At 45.4% G+C, this 27,967-nt stretch overlaps 1 protein-coding gene across 8 annotated transcripts in view; it reads left to right on the top strand.

Moving 5' to 3' along the window:
• The window catches only part of tnr (tenascin R (restrictin, janusin)), a 153,135-nt gene that overhangs the window by 10,693 nt on the left and 114,475 nt on the right, over positions 1-27,967 (top strand). For 4 of the 8 annotated variants that reach the window (XM_048539991.2, XM_048539989.2, XM_048539982.2 and 1 more), the window contains exon 1: positions 13,044-13,366. The exons of 1 other annotated variant lie outside the window; for it this stretch is intronic. The gene's annotated coding sequence lies outside the window, so the exon portion shown is untranslated. Of the gene's footprint in view, positions 1-11,831; positions 11,974-13,043; positions 13,367-27,967 lie in introns of those variants that run through there. 3 more of the 8 variants (XM_048539987.2, XM_048539984.2, XM_048539990.2) reach the window with 2 other exon arrangements.

The following is a 27,967-nucleotide window of genomic DNA, read 5'->3' as shown; positions in this document are numbered from 1 at the left end:
CACAATAATGTTCATCCTAAGTCCTCCTCTGCGTCTCTTTCCCAATCATACAAGATGATTAGAGGATTAGATAGGGTGGACAGTGAGAGTCTTTTTCCGAGGATGATGACTTCAGCTTGTACAAGGGGGCATAGCATCAAATTGAGGGGTGATAGATTTAAGACAGATGTCAGAGACAGGTTCTTTACTCAGAGAGTGGTAAGGGCGTGGAACGCCCTGCCTGCCAATGTAGTTAACTCAGCCACATTGGGGGCATTTAAACAATCCTTGGATAAGCATATAGATAATGCTGGGATAGTGTAGGGGGAGGGGCTTAGATTAGTTCACAGGTCGGCGCAACATTGAGGGCCAAAGGGCCTGTTCTGCGCTGTATTGTTCTATGTTATAAGGTGTACAGGATGACTTTATCAGATATGGTATAGATTACAAGAGTAGGGCGGCCATATGGGAGCTGTACAGGACTTTGGTCAGGCCGCAAGTGCAGAACTGTGTGCAGCTCTGTTCACCACACTCTAAGAAGAATGTGAGAATACAGTGGGAGAGGTGCGGAGGAGATTGACCAAGATGTTGCCTGGGATGGACCATTTCAGTGATGAAGGGAGACTGGATAAGATTGGGTTGTTTTCTGTGGAGCAGGGATGGTTGAGGGGGAACCTGATTGAGGTGTCTAAGATTATGAGAGACTTAAACAGGGTGGATAGAAAACAGCTGTTTCCCTCAGTTGAAGAATCAATTGCAAGGGGGCATCATTTTAAAGTGAAAGGCAGGAGGATTAGTGAGGATTTGAAGGAAAAATCTCTTCACCCAGAGGGTGGTGGGAATCTAGAATGCACTGTCTAGGAGGGTTTTCGAAGCAGAAACCTCACAGCCTTTAAAAAGTACTTGGATGAGTACTTGAGGTGTCACAACATCGATGCCTATGGGCCCTACGTGGGAAATTGGGACTAGTATAGACTTACTGTATATTTGTTGGGACAGGCTCGATGGGCCAGAGGGCTTCTTCTGTACCAATTCTATGGCTTTACTCTAGTCGTCACCTCTCTCCTTCTCTGTCTCCCTCTCCATCTCCAGTTCTTCACACTCTCTCACTCAATGTCCAGTTCTTTAGATTATCTCTACATCTTCAGTGTTTCACACGCTCTGCAGCTCCAGTCCTTTGCACTTTCTGTCCAATTCCAGTCCTTCATAAATCCTCACTCTATGTCTCTCCATCTTCAGTTCTTTTCTCACACCAGTTCCTGTCCTGCACCTATTCTCTCACACCACCACGATCCCCAATCTGGTCATCTGTGTTTGTTATTTCCATGGAGACCACCACTTCTTCCCCCGCCACCCTCCCAAGCTTGTTCTTTGTGTCCCTCTGCACATTGAATTGCACCTGCCCATCTATGTCAACACTATTTTAACATTGCATGATCTCAGAGCCCAATACCATTTCAAACAGAATTTTAAATCTGGCCTCTGGTTTATTCTGTCTTCTTCTTTTTCTTGTTTTCTCCTTCCCGTAAAATTCTCCTGGAGATTTCTCTGCTTTTCTTGTATCCATTTGTCTCTGTATGTATTCTGGATGGAGTTTTGCACATATGCCTATAACTTTCTTCCCACCAAATCTCCCCCAATATTTTTATACATTTTTAATCTCTCATTCCTTGATCCCTCCCTCCAATCTTCAGGCTTCATTTCACCCCTTCACATTGGCTCTGTCAGTCCAGGTCCCAATTGCCAAACTTTCAGGAACTCTCTAACTCTCCTGCTCCACTCTCACATCTGACTTCCCCTTAAATAAGCTTCCAATTTCTCCCTGTGCCTCTCATTCAAGCCGACACGCCTTCTAAGCTGATCAAAATATTCTCACCAACACTTTTCCCAGCTTCTTGTCTTCAGCCTCTCCACTGAACAATGTCTTGGCAACTTCAACCTCCATCTCAACTCATCGCTGTCATTCTTCCTCTGTGTCACTGTCCTCTATCCTTCTAAAGTCTCTCTATATTCTGTAGATTCCCAATCCCAGATTCCCCAGCTCCCCCTTTGACCTTGCATGGCCTCGTTGCTGCCCACATTTCAATCCCAGAGAAGGGAGTCCATTTCCCATCGTGTCCTCGTATTATTCCCCACTCATGTTGCTCATCTATATCCCAACCTGAGCTCCTTCTGCACATGTCCCTGTCTGTACACAGTCATTCACACTGCTATACAAATTGTGCTGTAGTGGGAATTGCACTGGACTGATAATTCATGTTGCACAGGCCAATTTCCCAGGAAAATGGATTCGAATTCCACCTAGGATTGAACTCCACTGAATAAATTTGCAGTCCCTACCTGGACTAGCCCACCTGTGACTCCAGACCCACAGCAATGTGTTTGACTCTCAACTGCCCTCTGAAACGGTTGAGCATGCCCCTCATATTCAAGGGCCGTTAAGGATAAGCAAAAGTTGGATACTCTACATCACAAAATATAAATAAAGAAACTGCCAAATCCAAATAGACAGGTTTCCTAAAACACTAAATCAGAGATGGTCCACCAAAATCAAAAAACACAAAAATGCACACCCTGCCAAAATATGCCAGCTCCCCAAAGATGACAAAAACACACTCTAACCACACTCAAAATACATCCACCCTCTGGAACTTGTGAAACACACACTTCCCAAACACACTAAGCATTCCCCCAAAACAAGAACACGCACACTCCAAAACTCAAAAGTATACACCCTCTCGTTGATACACTGCAACACATCAAACACACACACTTGTCGAAAACAAACGCACACACCGCTCAGAAACATGAAAACACAAATCGTTCAAAAAACAAGAACTCGGATACTCCCTAAACACAAAAACACATGCATTCCCCACACTTGTCAATCACACTCTTATCAAGCACAAAATCATGCAGCCTCTCAAACACACATCCTCTCAAATGTGTACACTGTTCACAAACATGAAAACACATGCCCTCTACAAAAATGAGACAGAGGAGGGTGTAAAAAGGCTGGTGGTGTAACACTACTAATTAAGGAGTCAATTACTGCAAAAGGAGAGATGACATTTTGGAAGAGAGCTCAAACATGCTTTTGTGGATAAAACTTAGGAATGTTAAGGGGGCAGCTACTTTGCTGGGAGTATATTATAGGCCCTCAGAGAGTCAGTGGAAAACAGAGGAGCAAAAATGTAGACAGTTCAAGGAGATGTGTAAGAGCAATAATTGGGTAATGATACTAGAGGATTTCAACTTCCTCAACATAAATTGGGATAGTCATAAAGCTGATGGTTTAGAGGCGTCGGATTTCTTGAAATGCATCCAAGAATATTTTGTATCAAGACGTGAAAGGTCCAACAAGGGACAGCACAGTGCTGGATCTGGTTCTGGGGAAAGAAGCCAGATAATTGTTTAATGTGGTAGTGGGGAATGTTTTGGCAATAGCAACCACGACATGGTACAATGCAAATCTGTTCTAGACAAGGAAAAAGTTGGCCTGTAAACTATGGCTTTGGATTGGGGGAAGCCAGATTTTACTAAAATAAAGCAGGATCTAGCCAGAGGATGATTGAATCCCAACAGTGTGGAAACAGGCCATTCAGCCCAATGAATCCTCACTGACCCTCCAAAGACCATCCCACACAGATGCTTTCCCCTACTCCCCATGTCTAACCCAAACATCCCTGGACACTACAGACAATTTAGCATGGCCAATCCACCTACCCTACACACCTTTGGACTCTAGGAGGAAACCGGAGCACACAGAGGAAACCCACGCAGACACGGGGAGAATGTGCAAGCACTACACGGACAGTCACCTGAGGGCTAAATTGAACCTAGGCCCCTGGTGCTGTGAGGTAGCAGTGCTACCCACTGAGCCACCATGCTGCCCATAGTAAACTTGGTAAAGCTCCTTGTGGCTATGTCTACAGCAGAGCAATGGGGGCATTCAAAAATGAGCTGGGGAGTGTACAGTCCCAAGATGTACTCTTTAGAGAGAAATGCAGGAGCAATAAGTTCAGAGAATCCTGAATGATTAGGACAGTTCAGGACTGGATACAGGAAGTGCAGGAAGGAACTTAGGAAAGTAATTAGAAGAACAAAAAGACGGCATGAGAAAGGACTTGCAAACAGGATTAAGGAGAATCTTAAGGTATTTTAATAAATACGTTAAAGGGAAGTGGTTAACCAGGGAAAGCGTAGGGGCAAAGGGGCACACCTGTGTGTGAAGCTGCAGGATATTGGAGGGGTTTTGAATGAATACTTCTCTTTGGCCTTCACTTTGGAAAAGGAGAATGTAGGTTCAGAATTCAGGAAAATGGACTGTGAGGAAATTGCACAGTTTGACATAGGAAATGGGGTGGTATTGAAGGCCCTTTTGGGTTAAAAAATAAACAAATGTCCTGGCCCCAATGAAGTGCTGTGGGAGATGAGGCAGAAAATTGCAGGGGGCTCGGACACAAATTTTTAAAAGCTCTCTGCCCATGGGGGAACTACCAGAGGACTGGACAACGGGTAATCTGGTTCCACTTTTTAAAAAGGATGATAGAGCTGAACCAGGAAATTAAATACCAGTGAATCTCATATCAGTGGTTGGGAAATTATTGGAGAATACTCTGAAAAGAGAAAATTAATACTCACTTGCAAAGGCATGGTTTAATTAGTGAGTCAGCCTGGTTTTGTCAGAAGGAGGTCATGCCTAACAAATCTGTCAGAATTTTTTGAAAATGTGGTCAAGTGTGTGGATAAGGAAAGCTCAGTTGATGTAGTTTATATGGATTTTAGCAAAGCCTGTGAGAAGGACCCACATAGGATGCTGTTTGAGAACTTTAAAGCACATGGAATGAAGGGGAAACTTGGTGAGATGGATCAGAAACTCGCTTAGTATTTGGACATAAAGGGTAGTGGTAGAAGGCTGCTTGAGGGACCAGAAGCCAGTGTCCAGTGGTATACCATAACGATGGGACCCTTATTGCTTGTTATACACATACATGATATAGATCAAAATGTGGGGGGAACATAAAGCAAATGTGCAGATGACACCAAAATTGGTAGTTTATTTCTATATTCACTCATGGGATGAGAGCATTGCTGGCTGGGCCAGCATTTATTGCTCATCCTTAATTACTCAGCGGGCAGTTAAGAGTTAACTGCATTGCTGTCGGTCTGGAGTCACGTGTAGGTCAGACCAGGTAAGGTCAGCCGATTTCCTTACTAAAGGGTATTTCGTGAACCAGGTGAGTTTTTCTGGTTTCTCAGTGATCAGACTGTTAATTCCAGATTCTTTATCGAATTCAAATTTTGCCAACTGCCATTGCACGATTTGAACACAGGTCCCCAGAACATTACTTGGGTTTCTAGATTAATAAAGTAGTGATAATATCATTCCTGAGATAATGGGAACTGCAGATGCTGGAGATTCCAAGATAATAAAATGTGAGGCTGGACGAACACAGCAGGCCAAGCAGCATCTCAGGAGCACAAAAGCTGACGTTTCGGGCCTAGACCCTTCATCCCCGAAACGTCAGCTTTTGTGCTCCTGAGATGCTGCTTGGCCTGCTGTGTTCGTCCAGCCTCACATTTTATTATCTTGGAATCTCCAGCATCTGCAGTTCCCATTATCTCTGATACTATTTTAACCTCACTGCGAAGCCTCTTCCAGGGATGCCTAACCTGAAGAAGTTACCCTCCTCCCTCCGGACCAACCTCAGGGAATCTCTCTCCCATTGCAACTCTCTTGTAATCTCTTCGGCCTTGAAACTGCTCGACCATGTCCTGAAGCAAACCAGGTACCACAGCCACATCACCTTCCTCAGCACCTGCCTACGGAACCAGATCATCCCAAAGGGACTACAGTCCACATTTCAGCCTTCCCAATTTTGCCCCAACCGTGACCACCTCTACACCCAGAACATTCAGACCCTTCAGAAGCGGTTCTCCCTGCGAGTCCTGAAACAGACACTCGCAGCCATGCGCCGGCACCTCCAGGCACTGCAATCCAGCCTGCCCCAGCTCAGAGCCTCCCTCTCCCAGACCTGCAAAGGTCCCCTGCAGTTTTTTATCCTCCGCCGGATCCACAGACTGAACACCCAGTTCCACTCAGCTTTACTGGACACCAAAAATCGTAAGTACAACAAACTCACTGGCCCCTGCCACCCACAAGAGGATTCCTGCGCCTCCCAAATCCCGACTCTGTCCCTGCCCCTCCCCCACCATGCACCCGCCGCCATTGACCATGAGGACACGGCCGGAGACCCCACCGATGACGTCACATCCGCCTCCGCCGGCCACAGAACTTCCGGAACCGCTGCTGCAGTCACCACCTCCACGTCCAGGCACTACAGCCCACACACCACCCTCACCTCAGCTGCTGCCGCCCACCCCGATCCTCCAACCGCCGACGGAACCCCGCCCACGGTCTCCGCCGACGGAACCCCGCCCACGGTCTCCGCCGACGGAACCCCGCCCACGGCCGACGACCTCATCGCTCCGCCCACAACCTCCACAGCCTGCAACCCCAGAGGAGACAGCCACACTGAGCCCTGCCGCATCTTCACCATCCCCCCAGACCTCCCACTGACTGAGGATGAACGGTCAGTCCTTAGCAAGGGGCTCACCTTTGTCCCCCTACAACCACACATCAACGAATACCAGTCACGGTCGGACATAGAGCAGTTTTTCCGCCGTCTTCGCCTCCATGCCTACTTCTTCAACCGGGAACCTAACCCTCCTTCCACTGACCCCTTCACCCGCTTCCAACACAAGTCCTCCTCCTGGACACCACCCCCAGGCCTCCTACCCTCCCTCGACCTCTTCATCTCCAACTGCCGTCGAGACATCAACCGCCTCAACCTCTCCACCCCTCTCACCCACTCCAACCTCTCCCCCGCAGAACGGGCAGCCCTCCGCTCCCTCCGCTCCAACCCCAACCTCACCATCAAACCCGCAGACAAGGGTGGCGCAGTGGTAGTATGGCGCACTGACCTCTACATTGCCGAGGCCAGACGCCAACTCTCCGACACCACCTCCTACCGCCTCCTCGATCATGACCCCACACCCGAGCACCAAACCATCATCTCCAACACCATTCACGACCTCATCACCTCAGGGGACCTCCCACCCACAGCCTCCAACCTCATTGTTCCCCAACCCCGCACGGCCCGTTTCTATCTCCTTCCCAAAATCCACAAACCTGCCTGCCCTGGTCGACCCATCGTCTCAGCCTGCTCCTGCCCCACCGAACTCATCTCCACCTATCTGGACTCCATTTTCTCCCCTTTGGTCCAGGAACTCCCCACCTACGTCCGTGACACCACCCACGCCCTCCACCTCCTCCAGGACTTCCAATTCCCTGGCCCCCAACACCTCATATTCACCATGGACGTCCAGTCCCTGTACACCTGCATTCCGCATGGAGATGGCCTCAAGGCCCTCCGCTTCTTCCTGTCCCGCAGGCCCGACCAGTCCCCCTCCACCGACACTCTCATCCGCCTAGCTGAACTCGTCCTCACACTCAACAACTTCTCTTTTGACTCCTCCCACTTCCTACAGACTAAGGGGGTGGCCATGGGCACCCGCATGGGCCCCAGCTATGCCTGCCTCTTTGTAGGTTACGTGGAACAGTCCCTCTTCCGCACCTACACAGGCCCCAAACCCCACCTCTTCCTCCGGTACATTGATGACTGTATCGGCGCCGCCTCTTGCTCCCCAGAGGAGCTCGAACAGTTCATCCACTTCACCAACACCTTCCACCCCAACCTTCAGTTCACCTGGGCCATCTCCAGCACATCCCTCACCTTCCTGGACCTCTCAGTCTCCATCTCAGGCAACCAGCTTGTAACTGATGTCCATTTCAAGCCCACCGACTCCCACAGCTACCTAGAATACACCTCCTCCCACCCACCCTCCTGCAAAAATTCCATCCCCTATTCCCAATTCCTCCGCCTCCGCCGCATCTGCTCCCACGACAAGACATTCCACTCCCGCACATCCCAGATGTCCAAGTTCTTTAAGGACCGCAACTTTCCCCCCACGGTTATCGAGAACGCCCTTGACCGCGTCTCCCGCATTTCCCGCGACACATCCCTCACACCCCGTCCCCGCCACAACCGCCCCAAGAGGATCCCCCTCGTTCTCACACACCACCCTACCAACCTCCGGATACAACGCATTATCCTCCGACACTTCCGCCATTTACAATCCGACCCCACCACCCAAGACATTTTTCCATCCCCTCCCCTGTCTGCTTTCCGGAGAGACCACTCTCTCCGTGACTCCCTTGTTCGCTCCACACTGCCCTCCAACCCCACCACACCCGGCACCTTCCCCTGCAACCGCAGGAAATGCTACACTTGTCCCCACACCTCCTCCCTCACCCCCATCCCAGGCCCCAAGATGACATTCCACATCAAGCAGAGGTTCACCTGCACATCTGCCAATGTGGTACACTGCATCCACTGTACCCGGTGCGGCTTCCTCTACATTGGGGAAACCAAGCGGAGGCTTGGGGACCGCTTTGCAGAACACCTCCGCTCAGTTCGCAAAAAACAACTGCACCTCCCAGTCGCAAACCATTTCCACTCCCCCTCCCATTCTCTTGATGACATGTCCATCATGGGCCTCCTGCACTGCCACAATGATGCCACCCGAAGGTTGCAGGAACAGCAACTCATATTCCGCCTGGGAACCCTGCAGCCATATGGTATCAATGTGGACTTCACCAGTTTCAAAATCTCCCCTTCCCCTACTGCATCCCTCAACCAGCCCAGTTCGTCCCCTCCCCCCACTGCACCACACAACCAGCCCAGCTCTTCCCCCCCACCCACTGCATCCCAAAACCAGTCCAACCTGTCTCTGCCTCCCTAACCGGTTCTTCCTCTCACCCATCCCTTCCTCCCACCCCAAGCCGCACCCCCCGCTACCTACTAACCTCATCCCACCTCCTTGAAAAAAGGATGAAGGGTCTAGGCCCGAAACGTCAGCTTTTGTGCTCCTGAGATGCTGCTTGGCCTGCTGTGTTCGTCCAGCCTCACATTTTATTATCTCATAATATCATTCCTGTAGGTTGAAGGACGATATGGATTGTTTGGTCAGATGGGCATGCCAGTGGAAGATGGTATTTAACCATGATAAGTGTGAGGTGATGCACTTTTGAAGATGAAACAAGATAAGGTAGTATTTAATGAATGTCAGGATACTGGGTAGCTTAGAGGAACAGAGGGATCTTGGGGTGATTATTGATAGGTCCCTGAAATTAACAGAACATGTGAATAGGATGGTTAAGAAGGCATGTGAACAAAGAACAAAGAAAATTACAGCACAGGAATAGGAACAGGCCCTTCGGCCCTCCAAGCCTGCGCCGATCGAGATCCTCTGTCTAAACCTGTCATATATTTTACATCTTAAAAGACACTATCATATCTGTGTCTACCACCTCCGCTGGCAACGCGTTCCAGGCACCCACTGCCCTCTGCATAAAGAACTTTCCAAGCATATCTCCCATAAACTTTCTTCCTCTCACTTTGAACTCGTGACCCCTAGTAATTGAGTCCCCCACTCTGGGAAAAATCTTGCTATCCATCTTGTCTATACCCCTCATGATCTTGTAGAACTCATTCAGGTCCCCCTTCAATCTCTGTCTTTCTAATGAAAATAATCCTAATCCACTCAACCTTTCTTCATAGCTAGCGCCCTTCATAGCAGGCAACATCCTGGTGAAACTCCTCTGCGCCCTCTCCAAAGCATCCCCGTCCTCTTGGTAATGTGGTGATCGGAACTGTACACAGTACTCTAAATGTGGCCGAACCAAAGTCTTATACAACTGTAACATGACCTGCCAACTCTTGTACTCAATACCCCGTCTGATGAAGGAAAGTTTGCCGCATGCCTTCTTGACCACTCCATTGACCTGCGTTATCACCTTCAGGGAACAATGGACCTGAACACCCAGATCTCTCTGTACATCAGTTTTCCCCAGGACTTTTCCATTTACTGGACAGTTTGCTCTTGAATTAGATCTTTCAAAAAGCATCACCTTGCATTGCCCGAATTGAACTCCATCTGCCATTTATCTGCCCAACTCTCCAATCTATCTATATTCTGCTATATGGTACACTTGCTTTCATCAGTCGTGACATAGAGTATAAGAACAAGGAGATGATGTCTGAGTTGTACAGTGCGTTGGTTAGAGCACAACTGGTGTACCACATGCAGTTCTGGTCGCCACACTACAGGAAAGATGTGATAGAATTAGACGGGGTGTAGACGATGTTGCCTGGGATGGAGTAATTAAGCTGTAAGGAGAGACTACAATAGGCTTGGATTGTTTTCTTTACAGTGGAGACATCTGAGGCAAACGTGTTTGAGATGCATCAGATTATGACAAGCGTGAATAGGTTGAATAGAGAACAGATGATCCATTTGGATGAGGGATTGATCATGAGGAGCCATACTTTTAGGATAAGGGGCAGCAGATTCAGAGGACATTTGAGAAAAAAAATTCACTCAGGTGGTGGGGATCTGGAATGCATTGCCTGGGAAGGTAATGGAGGCTGGAAAACTTACAACCTTTTAAAAAATATTTGGTAGAACACTTCAAATACCATAACTTTCAGGGATATGGGACAAGTGTGGGCAATTGGGATCAGCGTACCTTCATTGGTAGTTATGTCAGTACAGACTCAATGGGTCAGAGGCCCATTTCTGTGCTGTATGAATCTGTAAAACAAACACACGCTCTCCCCTAACACACACACACACACACACACACACACACACACACACACACACACACACACACACAACCTCCCCCCAAACACACATACACACACACTCTCCCCAACACACACACCCTCCCCAAACACAAACCCACTTTCCCTCCCCAAACACAAAAACACACATACGCTGCCCAAATACAAAAACACACACAGCGTCCTGAAACACACCAAAAGCAAACACACACACAATCACCAAACTACAAAAACAAAAATGCACACAATCCAAACATACACACTTCACAAACCCAAACACATACACACTCTATAAACATGGAAACACAAACGTACCCCACACAGACAAGCTCCAAACACTTCCCAGACATGAAAACACACATACTCTCTCAAACGCATACATCCTAAAACACAATAATGCACATTCCCCATATGCACCAATACACACCTTCCCTAAATACATAAACTCCCAAAACATACAAGTACACACACAATCTCCCAACCACATCAAACACACTCCTGCTGCATAAATATATCAAGCACAGACAAACACACAACTACTGCAAACAAAAACACATACAGCCTCTCCAAATTCAAACAGACACATACCCCTCATGCATGCGTGCGCACAAGCACACGCACACATACACAAACACATTCCTCAAACACACACACATATAATGCCTGATCGCAGATGAATGGCCATGCACTGAATGAACAAAGGCTTAACCCTTTCTGATTGGGTTGGGATGAAGGTGAATTTCATGTCAGTAGCACGCTGTGATTCACAAAGGGTCCCAGCTACTACTCCTGGCTTCTCCCAGTCAGGGTGTAAAGTGTACACCAAGAGTTGTCTGGAAACAGTTGATGAGCTATTCTTAGAGTTGGCTGCATGTCATTTGGCTCCTGCAAGCCTACACATGCTTCCCATTACAAATCAGTCAGTAACTTTGAGAATCGATGTTTCATCCTATGCAGTGTTCAGTTACAAAACAGGCTCTGTGACATTGTTCCCTTCAATGATTTAATGACCTGCTGCTTCGTGAGTGCAGCTTCCAGGGTGATTGTTCAGTTTTGCGCTGTAGTCGATATTTAGCTGTATATAAGCATCAGCTCAAAAAATCTGAGTGGTGCTGTTGGCTGAATGGACTTCAGAAATGAGGGTCTGGAGATTTAAAAACTGATCAAACATAGGAATGACCTGCAGAGGTGTGAAAAACTCCCCGAAGTTGTGAGTGAGAGTGTCAGCTCAAGTCACTGTCAGGTAACAAATTTGTCCAGTTGAAGAAATTTAAATGCTGCTACTGCAGAATCTCTTTGGGGGGAGAGAATTACAGAATTAACATTTCAGTTGACTTCAGCTTAGCCTTTCATCAGAGTTGGGAAAAGAATGTGAAGTGTGTAGTTCTCAAGAGAGATGGGAACATTTGGTGGCTGAAGGTAGAGATAAAGGAGGATGGAGTGAAGGAAACAATTTGGGGTAGTCTAACGAAGAACAGAGGCATCAACCCATGTGTAGTTTCAAAGCCAGCAGCTACTGGTGGGAAAGATATCGGGGGTGAATTTGCAAAGAGACTACAGAGAGATGTGAGTGAGTTATAACCCCACTGCAAAGCCTAACTCTGGCTCCAGCATCGGCAGTTCTCACTATCTCTCACAGAGAGATGAGAGCTGTGTTTGAGGAATATTGCAAAACAAACACACTGTTATAAAAGCCGCACTGTCAACTAGTCAGTGCTGAGGGAGTGCCGCATTGTCGGAGGGTCAGTGCTGAGGGAGTGCTGCCATGTCGGAGGGTCAGTATTGAGGGAGTGCCGCCATGTTGGAGGGTCAGTACTGAGAGAGTGTTGCACTGTTGGAGGGTCAGTACTGAGGGAGTGCCGCCATGTCGGAGGGTCAGTGCTGAGGGAGTGCTGCACTGTCAAAGGGTCAGCACTGACAGAGTGTTGCACTGTTGGAGGGTCAGTACTGAGGGAGTGCCACCATGTCGGAGGGTCAGTGCTGAGGGAGTGCTGCACTGTTGGAAGGTCAGTGCTGAGGAAATGCTGCACTGTTGGAGGGTCAGTACTGAGGGAGTGCTGCACTGTCGAAGTCAGTACTGAGGGAGTGCTGCACTGTCAGAAGGTCAGCACTGAGGGAGCGCTGCACTGTCAGAGGGTCAGTACCGAGGGAGCACCACACTGTTGGAGGGTCAGTACTGAGCGCGTGCCTCACTATTGTAGGGTCTCTCGTTCACATGTATACGCAAACGCACACACACCCACACACACACACACACACACATAGTCCCATACCGTCCCTGTGACTGGAATATTGTCTATATTGTCCAGTGCTGTCCCTATGACCAGGATGTTGCCCAGTGCTGTTCCTGGTAGGAAGCCGGTGGTCTACGTCTCACTGAGAACAGTGCTAGTGAGACTCTGCAGATTGAAGAGAGGATGCAGTGTGAATCTTGCAGGTGCAGGGCTGTGGGTGAATCGACTGTGTGGCTTATCACAGAGAGGCTGGCACACAGAATGCTGAATTGCTGAATCTCAGCAGCTCCGTAATTTTCCAATTGGGGAAGGACAGAGCTCATAGTCGGGTGGAAGGTGAATGCTCGGTGGTTCCTGCATCAGTACCAGTCACACTGAATGTTGAAGCAGGAGCTTAATCTGGTAAGGTCACAGAGCTCTCTTTCATCAGCCAGTCCATCCATCCGTGTGTGTGTGTGTATCAGCTGTGACTGCCTGTTCTCACCAGGCCATGTCTCTCTGTCCTACTGCAGTCTGCACAAGCTGTCATGAAGCTGTGCTATTTTGTGTAGATTTCTCAGCTGAAACAACAGATTCCCATTTATACCATCAATGGGCACCTTTTTAACTGTGTGTGTGTGTGTGTGTGTGTGTGTGTGTGTGTGTGTGTGTGTGTGTGTGTGTGTGTGTGTGTGTGTGTGTGTGTGTATTACGTGTGAGACTATATGTGAGTAACTCCATGTGTGTGTGTATGTATATGTATATATGTGTGACTCAGTGTGTGTATGCATATATATAAATATATGTATATATGTGACTCTGTGAGTGTGTGCATATGCACATTTATAAATATATTTGACTGTATGTGTGTGTGTGTGTCTATGTATATATATATATATAAATACATGTGAATCTGTGTGTGCGTTGGTCTGTCTGTGTGTGTGAGAGAGATATATTCTTAGCCCCTTCATCCCTGCTATCTCCCTCTCTTTCTTTTCTCTCACCTCCTCTCGCCTCCCTCATGCTCTCTTCTCCCCGATCTTATTCATTCACCTCTCCACATCTCATCTCTGCTCATATACATTTTCTCCCACTCCCCTCTTTTCCCTCACTCTTCACTTCCTCCTCCCTCTTTTCACCCTCCCTCTGGGTGTCTTTTTAAAATTGAGAAGAAGAGATCAGTGAATGTGAAGTCACAGTAATTATGGGGTAGGTCAAAAACCAGAAACATGGTTGCTTAGTGAATGCAGAGAGTGCGGAGATGTCGTGAGAGGGAACCTTTCCTTCCAGCTTTACCCTGGAAAGCAGTAACTGTGAGATTGTATGAGAAGACAATTAAAAAGCTGCTAAAACTGGAGAAGGGCCTTGCTCTGAATTTGGTGGATTGTGGTACCAGCTGATACAGGGTATCAAACACAGTCTAATGTGCACCAACCTGAATATGCATCGTTCATCCTGCTGACTGGCACCTCCCCACCCCCCAGCTCCTTCTACCACTGGCCCCTTAGGGCTGAAAGAGCAACTGAGTTGCTGTGGCAACAGATATGTTTACATGCACATTGCAGCCTGGAGTTTGGATGTGGCGACATAGTGACTCAGAGATTGAAGCTGAGAACAAAATACCTAGAGTCCAGAGAGAGAGAGGTCACAGTGAAAGGCCCTTCAGCCCATCAAATCACACTAGTCAAAAACAATCACCTGACAATTCTTGACATTGTGCTTGTACATCTAACATAAAACGTAGAAACAAAGAAAATAGGAGCAGGAGTAAGCCATTCAGCCCTTCAAGCCTACTTCGCCAATCAATATGGTCATAGCTGATCATCCAACTCAGTCCCCTGTTCCTTCTTTCTCCTTGATACCCTGTGATCACTTTAACTCTAAGAACTATATCTAACTCCTTCCTGAAAACATTCAATGTTTTTGCATCATCTGCTTTCTTTGCTAGAGTTCCACAGGTTCTGCACCCTCCCCATCTCAGCCCTAAACGTCCTGTGCCCTTAGACTTGTGACCTTGGTATATGACATTTTGAAAGGGCAGGCAGGAAAAACAATGGTAGAGTAACATTGTTAGTACGGAATAGGTACGTTAGCAAGAATTGGTCTTGGATTGGAAGCCCCTAAACAGTAGCTCTCATGCAGGACAGAAAATAAATGAAGGAATAAGGAGGGCATGTAAAGAAGGCTGTACATAAATCATGTAGATTTTATCTACATGCATGTCAGGATAGTCAGAATGGCAGAGAAAGCCATGAAGAAGAATTCAGAACACTTTCCTTGAATAATAAATTGTTTTCCAACCAGGGATCAGCCTATTTTAGATCTGGTAATGTGTAATTAGATAGGTTGAATAAAAAATCTCAGATCTAGGGAACAGTGATCTTAACATTAGCAGTCAGTTTGAGAAGGGGGAAGTTGGGTTGGAAACAACCGTGATAAACTTAAATAAGAATAATTACAAATGAGTGAGGGCAGACCTGGTTGGAGTGAACTGGAAAAGGAGCTTAGAAGCAACAATAATTCAAGAACAATGGCGGACATTTAAGGAAATAATTCATGCTCACAGTAAGAAGAACAAAACCCCTGTGAAAAAGAAGGATTGCTGTAAGGGGGATAAGCCAACCATTGTTAACGAGGGAAGTTAGAGTTGGAATCAAATTGAAAGAAAGGAAAGTGTGGCAAAGCTTCAAGATAATTTAGATGATTGGGAAAGTTTTAATAAACCAATGAAAGACTAAAATAAAATAAAGAGGTAGAAAATAAATTTTGAGGGTAACATTGCAAGTAATATAAAGATAGATTGCAAGAGCTTAGAGTCATAGTGTCATACAGAATGGAATCAGACTATTCAGTCCAATTAGTCCATGCTGAATGCAATCCTAAACTGAGCTAGTCCCACCTGCCTGCTCATGGCCCATATCCCCCCAAACCTTTCTATTCATGTACTTAGCTAACTGTCTTTTAAATGTTGTCACTGTGTCAGACAGAGATTTGGGATAAAGAAGTCATTTTCAGGATGTAACTAGTGAAGTGTCACAGGGCTCAGAGCTGGGGCCACAACTTTCTAAAATATATGATGTATTAATAAGCGAATTTAGAATTGCCAAATTTATGGATGGTGCAAAAGAAAGGTGGGAAGACAAGTTGTGAGAATGACTCAGAGCCTACAGAGTGATATAGCAAGTGGGTAAAAACTTAGCACAGGGTCTTAGAGCTCTACAGTACAGAAAGACACCCTTTGGTCCAACTTGTCTATGCTGATCAGCTATCCTAAACAGATCTAGTCCCATTGCCAGTGTTTGGCCAATATCCCTCTAAACCCTTCCTAGTTTTATACCCATCCAGATGCCTTTTAAATGTTATAATTGTACCAGTCTCCACCACTTCCTCTGGCAGCCCATTCCATACACGCACCACCCACTGCAGGAAAATGTTGCCCCTTAGGTCATTTTAAATCTTTCCACACTCACTTTAAACCTGTGCCATCTAGTTTGCACACCCCAACCTGGGGAAAAGTCTTTGGTTATTCACCCTATGCAAGTCCCTGGTGATGTTATAAACCTCTATAAGGTCACCCCTCAGACTCTGATGATCCAGGGAAATAGGCTCCAGGTTATTCGGTCTCTCCCCATAGTTCAAACCCTCCAGTTGTGGTAACATCCTTGTAAATCTTTCCTGAACTATTTCAAGGTTAACAGCATCCTTCCTTATAGTAGGTAACCAGAATTGCATGCAGTATTCCAAAAGTGGCCTCATTGATGTCCTGTTTAGCCATAACGTGGTGTCCCAACTCTTATACTCAATGCATTGACTGATGAAGGCAAATGTGCCAAATGCCTTCTTCCCTACCCTGTCTACTTGCAATTTTACTTTTAAGGAGCTATGCACCTGCACCCTTGGGAATGTGGGAAATATGAGGTCATTCACTTTGGTAGGAAGATCAGAGGAGTTGAATAGTATTGATTGAATTTTATTTGTTCATGGGATGTGGGTGCCACAAGCTGGGCTAGCATTTCTTGAACATCAGAAGTTGCTCTTGAGAATGTGGTGGTGAGCTGCAGTGTGTGTTCTGTGGCTAGACCCACAATGCCCTCAGGGAGGGAATTCTAGGATTTTGACTCAGCGATGGTGAGGGAATGGCGATATATTACCAAGTTAGGTCAGTGAGTGGCTTGGAGTGGAACTTGCAGGTAGTGGTATTCTCACGTATATGCTGCCCTTGTGCTTCGAGATGGAAGTGATTGTGGGTTGCAGGTACTGTCTAAAGAACCCTTTGAATTTGTATAGTGCATCTTGTAGCTCACACACACTACTGCTACTGAATGTCAGTGATGTAGGGACTGAATGTGGTGCCAATAAACAGGTTGCTTCATCTTGGATGGAGTCAAGCTTCTTGAGTGTTGTTGTGGCTGCACTCATCCAGGCTAGTGGGGAGTATTCCATCACACCCCTGATTTGTGCCTTGTAGACGGTGGACAGGCTTTGGGGAGTTAGGAGGTGAGTTACTCGCTGCAGCCTTCCTAGCCTCTGACTTGCTCTTGTAGCCATTGTGTTTATGATGAGTCCACTTGAGTGTCTTGTCAATGGTAACCCCCAGGATGTCGATAGTGGGGGATTCAGTGATGGTAACACCATTGAATGTCCAGGGGCTGTGAGTAGATTATCTCTCATTTGGTGATGGTCACAGCCTGGTATTTGTGTGGCACAAATGTTATTTACCACTCTTCAGCCCAAGCCTGAATATTGTCCAGATTCTTGTTGCATTTGGACATGGACTGCTTTGGTATGAGGAGTTGTGAATGGTGCTGAATGTTGCACAATCATTGGCAAACACCCTACTTCTGACCCTAACAACCTGCTGTGTAAAAATGCTTTTTTCTCACCTCATCCTTGCTCCTTTTGAAAATCTCTTTAAACCTGTACCTTTCCATTTTATGTGTGGGAACTATTTCTCACTGTCCATTCTGTCCACACCTCTCAAGATTTCCAAATCTGGAAATACAGTGGAGGCAAGTTCAACTGAGGCATTGGATGATTATTAAAATAGAAACACCATACAGCATTATGGGGAAAAAGGCAGGAGTATGATGTAAAATTACGATGCTCATTCAGTGAGCCAGTGTTGCCATGCTTGGCTGGATGGCTGCCTTCTGTACCATGCCAATTCCGCGACACGTACGAACTGAGCAAATTATGATGGATTTTGATGCAGTAGTTAAGGAGGAACTGTTCTGAGTGACAGGAATGATGTCAGATTCATTACGTCACACAACGTTGAAACAGGCCATTCAGTCCACCATGTCTATGCCATTTACCTGCACTTCAACCATTGTCTAGTATGGGTGAATCCTTTATTAAGGTAAAATTTGGAGCATCTAGACAGCAAAGACACAGAAATTATTCTTATTCAGCGGGTTGCTGTGATCTAGAAAGAAAACTGCCATGAGCAAATTTTTTGTTTCAAAGAACATGAACAAATCCTGGAGAATGAAAACTCCCTAGTGTTCTTGAGGAAACAAATAAATTAGGCATAGAGATAACAAAGTGTAGAGCTGGATGAACACAGCAGGCTAAGCAGCATCTTAGGAGCACAAAAGCTGACGTTTCGGGCCTAGACCCTTCACCCTTCGGGTCTAGGCCCGAAACATCAGCTTTTGTGCTCCTAAGATGCTGCTTGGCCTGCTGTGTTCATCCAGCTCTACACTTCGTTATCTTGGATTCTCTAGCATCTGCAGTTCCCATTATCTCTGAATAAATTAGACAGACTTATCAAAGGGCCAGCATAGGAACAATGGGACAAATAACATTCTCCTGTGTTGTAAGGTTCTGTTCTGGTGTGATTTGATATCGTCCTCAAAGTTTCAGTGCCAGTCCAGGAGAGTGAGATACCCGCACAACAATCTTCAAAATGGCTGGAAGAGAATAGAAAGATGCTAATGTGAGAGATACTTTCTATTATTCCTCAATGGGAAGGATGGACTAAGGATAAGGGTGACAGAGAGGTGAACAGAAAGCCATGTGAGGTGTCTTGGGCAGAAGGGTACTCACCCTCACACTGGGTCCTAGGTCCCCACCCTCTCACTGGGCCCCAAATACCTAATCTCTCATTGGGTCCGAAATTTCCACACTCTCATTGGGCTCCAGCAGCATACTGTGTCATGGCCCAAGATGCCTAACCTCTTATTGAGCCCCAGGTACCCATCTCTCATTGGTTCCTAGGCACCTCCCCTTCCATTGGGCTCCAGGGACACGCTATCTCATTGAATACTGGATATGCCTCTTCATTGGATAGGATGAGCAGCCAAAACGATCCATCGTCCACTCAGACTCCTTCCTATTCTTCCTAATCCAATCCTGTTCAACATCAGCCCTTAACCCTCATCTTCCAACCATTTCCCCTTGGTTGTATTTCATTCTCCGATTCTCCGAGCAAAGGATTCCACCTGAATTCCCTCTCTGATTTATTGTGAACCGTCTTGATACTGACATTCTCTAGTTATTGCCTTCCCTACAAGAGGAAACATTCTCCATGGAAAATTCCAGAACCAGGGGACACAGTCTGAGGACATGAGGTAGGCCATTTAGGACTGAGCCTGTGAAATCCTCTGTCACAGAAAGCGGTTGAGGCCAAAAAGACGAATGTTTTCAAGAAGGAGTTAAACATTGTTCTTAGTGCTTTAGGGATCAAGAGATATAGGGAGCAAGTGGGTACAGAGGATTGAATTTGATGATCAGCCACAATCATATTGAATGGCAGAACAAGTTCAAAGCTATTTATTATGTGATAGCAGACTGAAGATCTGTTACAAGTTGAGGTATATGACAGCTGCCACGACAACCTTGTTTACTGTACCTGTCACCTTGTCAATAGAGTTGATGTAGTAGAGATTCCATTATCCTTCATCACATTGATGTTCAACTGAATTGCCTTGGATTCCCTGAAAATGCTCAAAATCAGTTCTTTATTGCAAATATACCAGTAACTGCCGACACCTGGCTCTATGCCCTTGTTAGCGGCTTATTAAATGTATATAAATTACTTCTACACATACCTATGTTATTTTAAACCGTGAGGAGCATACATATAGAAATAGGCCATTCAGCCCATTAAGCTGTCCTGAACTCGATCCATTCCTCTCCCTCTCCTGACTGAGCTTATATTATTTAGTATTGTTCATTTATTTTAAATGTGGGCATTTAAAATCTAATTTCATCTCACTTTGCCATGCCCACCACTTCCATAGGAAATGCTAAGGAGTGCAATAGTTTACTCCCCTTAAGCCTGTCTTTGTTGATCCTTTTTCCCACAACTAGATCCATTAGCAAATCCTTCCTTTCTGCCTTCTTACTCTTGATAGAAAGTACAGTACAGATGGTATTGGTACACAGTTAGGAGGGAATTGCCTTGGTAGTCCTCAACATTGACTCCAGACCCCATAAAATCTCTTGACACCAGGTTAAACATGGGCGAGAAAACCTCCTGTTGATCACCATGTACTGTCCTCCCTTGGCTGATTAAATCAGTCTCTCCTCCAGGTTGTACAGCACTTGGAGGAAGCAATGAGGGTGGTCAGGGCACAGAATGTACTCTGGTTGGGGGATTTCAATATCCACCGCTGAGAGTGGCTCGGCAGCAGCACAACTAATCGAGCTGGTCGCGTCCTAAAGGACATAGCTGCTAGACTGGGTCTGCAGCTGGTAGGGAAGCGACCAACAAGAGGGAGAAACATACTTGATGTTACCCTCACTAAACTGCCAGCTGCAGTTGCATTTGTCCATGATCGTATTGATAAGAGTGACCACCGCACAGTCATTGTGGAGATGAAGTCCCACCTTCACATTGAAAATACTCTCCATTGTGTTGTGAGGCACTATAACTGTGCTAAATAATTCAAACAGATCCAGTAACTGAAGGCTGGGCATCAATGAGGTGCTAGGGCCAAACAGCAGCAGAATTTTATTCATCGATGCAGCCTTAGTGATCGAGAGTGTGCTCAGACGTTTAATTGGTTTGTGCTTTAAAGGTATTGGCTCATGCAAGCTGCATTAGAGCTTTCATTTGGGTTGTACAGCCAAGCAGCTTTAGTCCATGATAATGTTACGAAAGGGAAATCTTGTGAAAATCTTTGTTTCACTTTTCAAGGATGTGACGAGGTGAGTCAATAATGGAGAACAAGCAGAGATTGTAAATTCATATAGACAGGCTACAACCCACCCTCTCTCTGGTTTGTCCACTTGTTCTTTCACATTATCTCTCCTTCTTCCTAACTTACCTTCCCACTGTACACTCAAAGCCACCCCAACCTTAACATGAGCACCATAAATCTGAAACATCCTTCTCACCTTCTTCCCATTTCCATCAGCTCATCATGCCAACCTCTCACATTATATCTTAATTCAATGTTACCCACTTTCTTTCCACAGCATTCAATGCCACCAAACTGAATTCTCAACACATCCCACGATCCCATCAACCCAGGTCTTTACCAAATACCTCAGCGCCATTTCATGTCACTACCCATTTCTACATTCTCACTATTTGCCCCTCACTTGAACCATCACCACAGTTCAGTATCCCTTGAACTTTCACTCAATGTATTTAAAAGTGGACACGAACAGACAACTAAAATGGATGGTGCAAATCGTTTGACATGTAGTACATTCAGCCACATAGAATCCTGAGTCTTAAGCCAAAAGTTGATGTTATCTGAGCAGCCACAGCCATCTGGGAAATTCACACATTGCTCTGTTTAAGGGTGCATCATCAAGAGCTGAACACTAGTATTACAGGCAGCCTGGCTCTCTGTTTCAGCCTGGTCAAAGCTGCACATCAGAGCTCAAGGTGTGTAAGACAGATGTGAAATGGATCTCAACAAGGTTCCATTCTATTCCATTCTGAGGAAAGGTCACCAGACCCAAAATGTTAACTCTGTTTTCTCCTTCACTGATGCTGATAGACCTGCTGAGCTTTTCCAGTAACTTTGTTTTCGTTCCATTCTATTATGTTGGTTTCCATCATCTAAACTAACCTGGATGAATTTCAAAGTGTCAAACAATAACTCAAAGTGATTACACCCAACGTGCACACTGGACTTTCTTTCAACAAAAGGGCTTCAAACTTGTAAAAGTCACATGAGGAGAGAATTATTTTGTTGTCTGCTTTTAAACTAGCACGGTCTGCTTGCAGAAACAGCAATCCACCAAATGCTATCAAAATACTTAATAAAAACCAAAAGAATTGAAGATGCTGTAAATCAGGAATGAAAACAGAACTTGCTGGAAAAGCTCAGCAAGTCTGGCGAAATCTGTGTAGAGTAATCAGAGCTAAAGTTTTGGGCCTGGTGACCCTTCCTCAGAACAGAGCCTGACCCGAAATGTTAACTTTGATTTCTCTTCACAGATGCTGCCAGACCTGCTGAGCTTTTCAGGAACTTCTCTTTTTGTTCCTATCAAGCATGGTGCCTGTCATTCAAGCAGAAAGATATCCTGAAAATGGCAAATACTAACAGAGAGAGGAACTCACCCAAACTCACTCCACATTTAATTACACATGAAAACCAACCTTTTGGAAAAGTGACTAAAAACAATGTCAATCCTTCACTTTGCCTTATCTTCTCTTCAGCTTTTAAATGTCACCGTCAGCTAAGAATCTACAGGCACAACTCAAAAGAGACTGAGATAATTATAAGCTGAAACAAAATATTATGCATTCATCGGTACTTATTCACTGTCTGTATGATAGGGAGAGTGACATATTACCAAATAATATCTCACCAAATGATAATACCAAATGTATTTGCCCCTCACCATATACTGAACAGTGCCTATTTATGAATTTTCTGCATAGCTAAATGGTAACATTATTGTTAATTTTTATTCTATTGCCAATGCCCATCCCCAGTTGCCCTGGAGAAGGGGGATAGTGAGCTGACTTCTCAAACCAATGCAGTCCATGTGCTGCAGGTCAACCTACAATGCCGTTAGGGAGGGAATTCTAAGACTTTGACTCAGAGACACTGAAAAAAAAGGCGATATTTTTCCAAGTCAGGATGGTTGGTAGTTTGAAGGGGTGGTAACTTGCAGGTAACGGAGTTCCCATATATCTGCTGCCCTTGTCCTTCTGGATGGAAGTGGTCATCATTTGAAAGATGTCATCTGAGGATCTTTGGTGAATTTCTGCAGCGCATCATGTTGATGGCACACCTTGATACTACTAAGTCTTAGTGGTGGAGGGAGTGAATGCTTGTGAATGTGGTGCCAATCGAGCAGACTGCTTTGTCCTGGATGATGCCAAGCTTCTCTAATGTTGTTGGAGCTGCACTCATCCAGGCAAGTGGGGAGTTTTTCATCAAACCCCTCATAGGTGGTGGACAAGCTCTGGGAAGTCAGGTGAGTTATTCATTGCAATATTCCTGGCCTCTGGCTTCTTGCAGTCACTGTGTTTAAATAGTGAGTCCATTGAGTTTCTGGTCAATGGTAATCCCAGGATGTTGGTAGTGGGGGATTCAGTGATGGCAATGTCAAAGGGCAATGGTTAGATTGTCTCTGATTGGAGATGAACATTGCCTGTCATTTATGTGCAGGAATGTTACTTGTTACTTGTCAGCCCAAGCCTGGATTATGTCCAGATCTTGAACACGGGCTGCTTCAGTATCTGAGGAGTCGAGAATGGTGCTGAACATTGTGCAATCATTAGCGAACATCCCCACCTCTGGACCTTATATTGGACAGAAGGTCGTTGATGCAGCAGCTGAATATGGTTGAGCCTGGGATACTATAAGAACATAAGACCATAAGACATAGGAGTGGAAGTAAGGCCATTCGGCCCATCAAGTCTACTCTGCCATTTAATTATGGCTGATGGGCATTTCAACTCCACTTACCCGCAGTCTCCCTGTAGCCCTTAATTTCCTGCGAGATCAGGAATTTATCAACCTCTGCTTTGAAGACATTTAACGTCCCGGCCTCCACTGCGGCCCGTGGCGATGGATTCCACAGGTCCAACACTCTCTGGCTGAAGAAATGTCTCCTCATTTCCGTTCTAAATTGACCCCCTCCAATTCTAAGGTTGTGCCCACAGGTCCTAGTCTCTCTGCCTAATGGAAACAACTTCCCAGCATCCACCCTTTCTAAGCCATGCATTATCTTGTGGGTAGCATGGTGGCTCAGTGGTTAGCACTGCAGCCTCACAGCACCAGGGACCTGCGTTCGATTCCAACCTTGGGCGACGGTCTGTGTGGAGTTTGCACATTCTCCCCGTGTCTGCGTGGGTTTCCTCCGGGTGCTCTGGTTTCCTCCCACAGTCCAAAGATGTTCAGGCTAGGTAGATCGACCATGCTAAATTGCCCATAGTGTTCAGAGGTGTGTGGGTTATAGGGGGATGGGTCTGGGTGGGATGCTGCAAGGGGCAGTGTAGACTTGTTGGGCCGAAGAGCCTGTTTCCACACTGTAGGGAATCTGATCTCCCCTCAACCTTCTAAACTATATTGAATACAGTCCCAGGATCCTCAGCCATTCATCGTTTGTTAGGTACTACCCTGAGGAACTGCTACAGAGATGTCTTGGAGCTGAGATGGCTGACCTCCCACAACCACAACCACAACCATCTTCCTATGCGCCAGGCATGTTTCCAACCGGCAGAGAGTTTTCCCCCATGATACCTATTGATTCCAGTTTTGCTCTGGCTCCCTGTTACCACATTGGGTCAAATGTGGTGTTGATGTCAAGAGCTTCACTCTCACTTCATTCTCATATTATCCAATTAGACTAGCAAGCCAGAGGTCAAGGATCAGGAGAACTGAGTTCAAAACACACAGTGGGAAGCTGGACAGAAACCTCAAGCATATATATAAGTGAATGTAGATTAGTTACTCAGTGTCAGTAATGGTGACTGTGACATTACTGAATTGAAATAAAAACCCTTCTGGTATAGAAATGTCGAGTAGGGAATAAAATCTGCTAGACTTAATCTGCCTGGACTCTATGTAATCAAACCACAGGAAAGGGTTGGGTGCAGATTTTTTTTGCCACAATGGTGAAAAGAGTCAAAGTGGCTGGAAAGCAGAAGTCCTGCCTGCAGAAATGGCATGTTCTATTTTAGCAAGGCTGAGAGTGGAAACAGGCTGGCTATTGTACATGCACAGTTTAGAGAAGCAGCAGAAGCATTTAGAACAGCAGTTTTCTTTACCGAAACAGGATTTTGGCTTTCCTGAATGTGGAGGCTAGAGTGTGCATATTCGACTCCATTAGGAGAAAGGATGAACTTTGTGGATTCATCTGAATGATCAGATACTCCTTAGTAGAAAAGAGACGTCTCTTTGGATATGAACCTTTGGGCTGTGAGGTGGGTTAATTGCTCGTGGGAGGGGTACTGTTCTCTGAGGGTGGGTATGTGCCAGATTACTTTTGGGGTACACTTTGGTCATGTAAAACATACAGATGAGTTTGTTCAAATCCATTGGAACTGTCAAGGCTGTCAAAAAGCATCAAGCTGATAAAGAATTGTAAAAACCCACTTTGCCATTAGCAGTGGTACAGCCTTCCAGGCACAACATTTAGTTCAACAACGCCAGACCATTAACTCCTGTTTTGGCTCAGCACTGATTCACAGTCAGTGCAACACTCCCTCAGTACTGACCCTCCGACAGTGCAGCACTCCCTCAGTACTGAACCTCCGACAGTGTGTCACTCCCTCAGTAGTGACCCTCCGACAGTGTGGAAGTACGTCTGTTATTGGGCCTGTTCTATGGAAAATGGGACCAGTATAACAGGATGGTTTGCATTTGGGCACTACTGGAGCCAATATCCTTGTGGGAATGTTTGCTAGTACCACTGGGGAGGGTTTAAACAAGTATGGCACAGGAAGTGGCAATATAATCAAAGATACGGAATGGAGAAACATGATCAGAAACAAGAGACAGGAAAGAAGAACAGTTGGATTTCAAGAGACATGGCTACACAGTGATCAAGAATGGGAACTAGCTATCAAGGAGCACTCATTGCTTAGGGATATCAGGCAAAAGGGGAAAGGAGGTGGGTTGTCATTTGTAGAGCAAGGAATAAATCAATGCAATATCAAGGAAGGATATTGGCTCAGAAAAGCAAGATGTGGAATCTGAATGGAAGGAGATAAGAAACATCAAAGGCCAGTATTGCTGGTTGTCGATCAGACCCCAGAGTGGAGATTTAATGGAAGGCACTAAGGGTCAGGATACAACTGCGATCGTCGGTGACTTTAAATATCCCACTACTTTACAAAGGCGGGAGAGGTAGAAAATAAATAATTACGTATCAATTAGCCTGACATCAGTAGTGGCAATAATGCTTCATTATTATAAAAGGCATGCTAACAGAACATTTGGAAAGTATTGATGGGTTTGGAAAAAGCTAGCATGGGTTTATGAAACGTAAGTCATGCTTAACAAATCCGTTAGAGATTTTTGAGGATTTAACTGGTAGAATAGATAAAGAAAAGCCAGGCTGGCAAAGGAATCATGGAGGAGGATTTCCTGGAGTGTGTTTGTGATGGTTCTTTATTGTCTTCTAGACTGGATACTGTACAATAAGAAAGGACTATTGAACAATCTTGTGTAGTGTCTTTTGGGGAGGAGCAATGACAGAATTCTTTATAAAGATGGAGAGTGAAATAGTATTACCTGAAACTGGGCCAATGAATCTTAATAAAGGGAACGATGAGTATATGAGTTGCAAATTGACGAGGATGGTTTGGGGAACCTTACTGAAGGCATTGATGGTATATAGGAAATGGGTGATATTTAAATAGTATGTGCATGAATTACAACATTGATGTATTCCTTTCTGCCACAAAAATAAAACAGAAACAGTGGCTCAACCATGGCTTTCAAAAGAAATTAGTAATAGTATTGGATGCAAAGAGGAAAAATATACAAGTGCTAGGAAAAGCAGTAAGCCTGCAGGCTGGGACCATTTTAAATATAGAATCCCTACTGTGTGGAAACAGGCCCTTTGGCCCAACAAGTCCACAACAAACCTCAGAGCATCCTACCTAGACCCGTCCCCCTATAACCCACCTAATCTATACCTCTCTGAACACTTTGGGAAATTTATCATGGCCAATCCATCTACCCTACACAACTTTGGACTGTGGGAGGAAACTAGAGCACCCGGAAGAAACCCAAGCAGACACGGGGAGAATGTGCAAACTCCACACAAACAGTCGCCCGAGGCTGGAATCAAGCCTGGGTTCCTGGTGCTGTGAGGCAGCAGTGCTAACCATTTTGTCATTGCTCTACTCCACTTCAGTATCCAGAAAAGGAGGGTGAAGAATTTGTTCTAGTGGGTGAACATAGTGTATGGGAGTAAAATTGCATGGAGCATAAACACTGACTTTATATGCTTCTATTAGAATGAGGAGAAAAAAATTAGTAAAGACCAATGTATGCCCCTTACAGACATAAAAAAGCAAACTCATAGTGGGGAGCAAAAAAAATGGTAGAGGAACTGAACAGATAATTTATTCTGTCTTCACTAAAAATAATATAAATAACTAGCCAGAAATGTTAAGGAATCAAGGGTCTAAGCAGAGTGTGGAATTGAAGAAAATCAGTATTTGTAAGAAAACGGTACTGGGCAAGTTAATAGGGTTAAAGGCTAATAAATCATCAGGATTTGGTCATCAACATCACAAAATGCAAAATATAAAAGGAGGTAGCGTTGAAATTATTGGAGGTATTGATGGTCATCTTCCAAAATTCCCTCTCTGTCTGGAGCAGTTCTTACAGATTAAAGGGTAGCAAATGTAAGAAGGAGAGAGAGATAAAAAAATAAAGAATTACATATCACTTAGTCTGACATCATAGTGGCAATAATACTTCATTGTTATAAAAGATGTGATAACAGAACATTTGGAAAGTATTAGTGGGTTTGGAAAAAGATATCATGGGTTTCTGAAATGTAAGTCAAGCTTAACAAATCCAGTGAAGATTTTTGTGGATTTATATAGTAAAATAGATAAGGGAAAACCAGTGGATGTGGTGCATTTGG

This window comes from Stegostoma tigrinum, chromosome 8, assembly GCF_030684315.1.
Source record: "Stegostoma tigrinum isolate sSteTig4 chromosome 8, sSteTig4.hap1, whole genome shotgun sequence".
Taxonomy (NCBI): Eukaryota; Metazoa; Chordata; class Chondrichthyes; order Orectolobiformes; family Stegostomatidae; genus Stegostoma; species Stegostoma tigrinum.
Note: the sequence above shows the minus strand (reverse complement) of the source record. Positions and strands in the feature narration are given on the sequence as shown.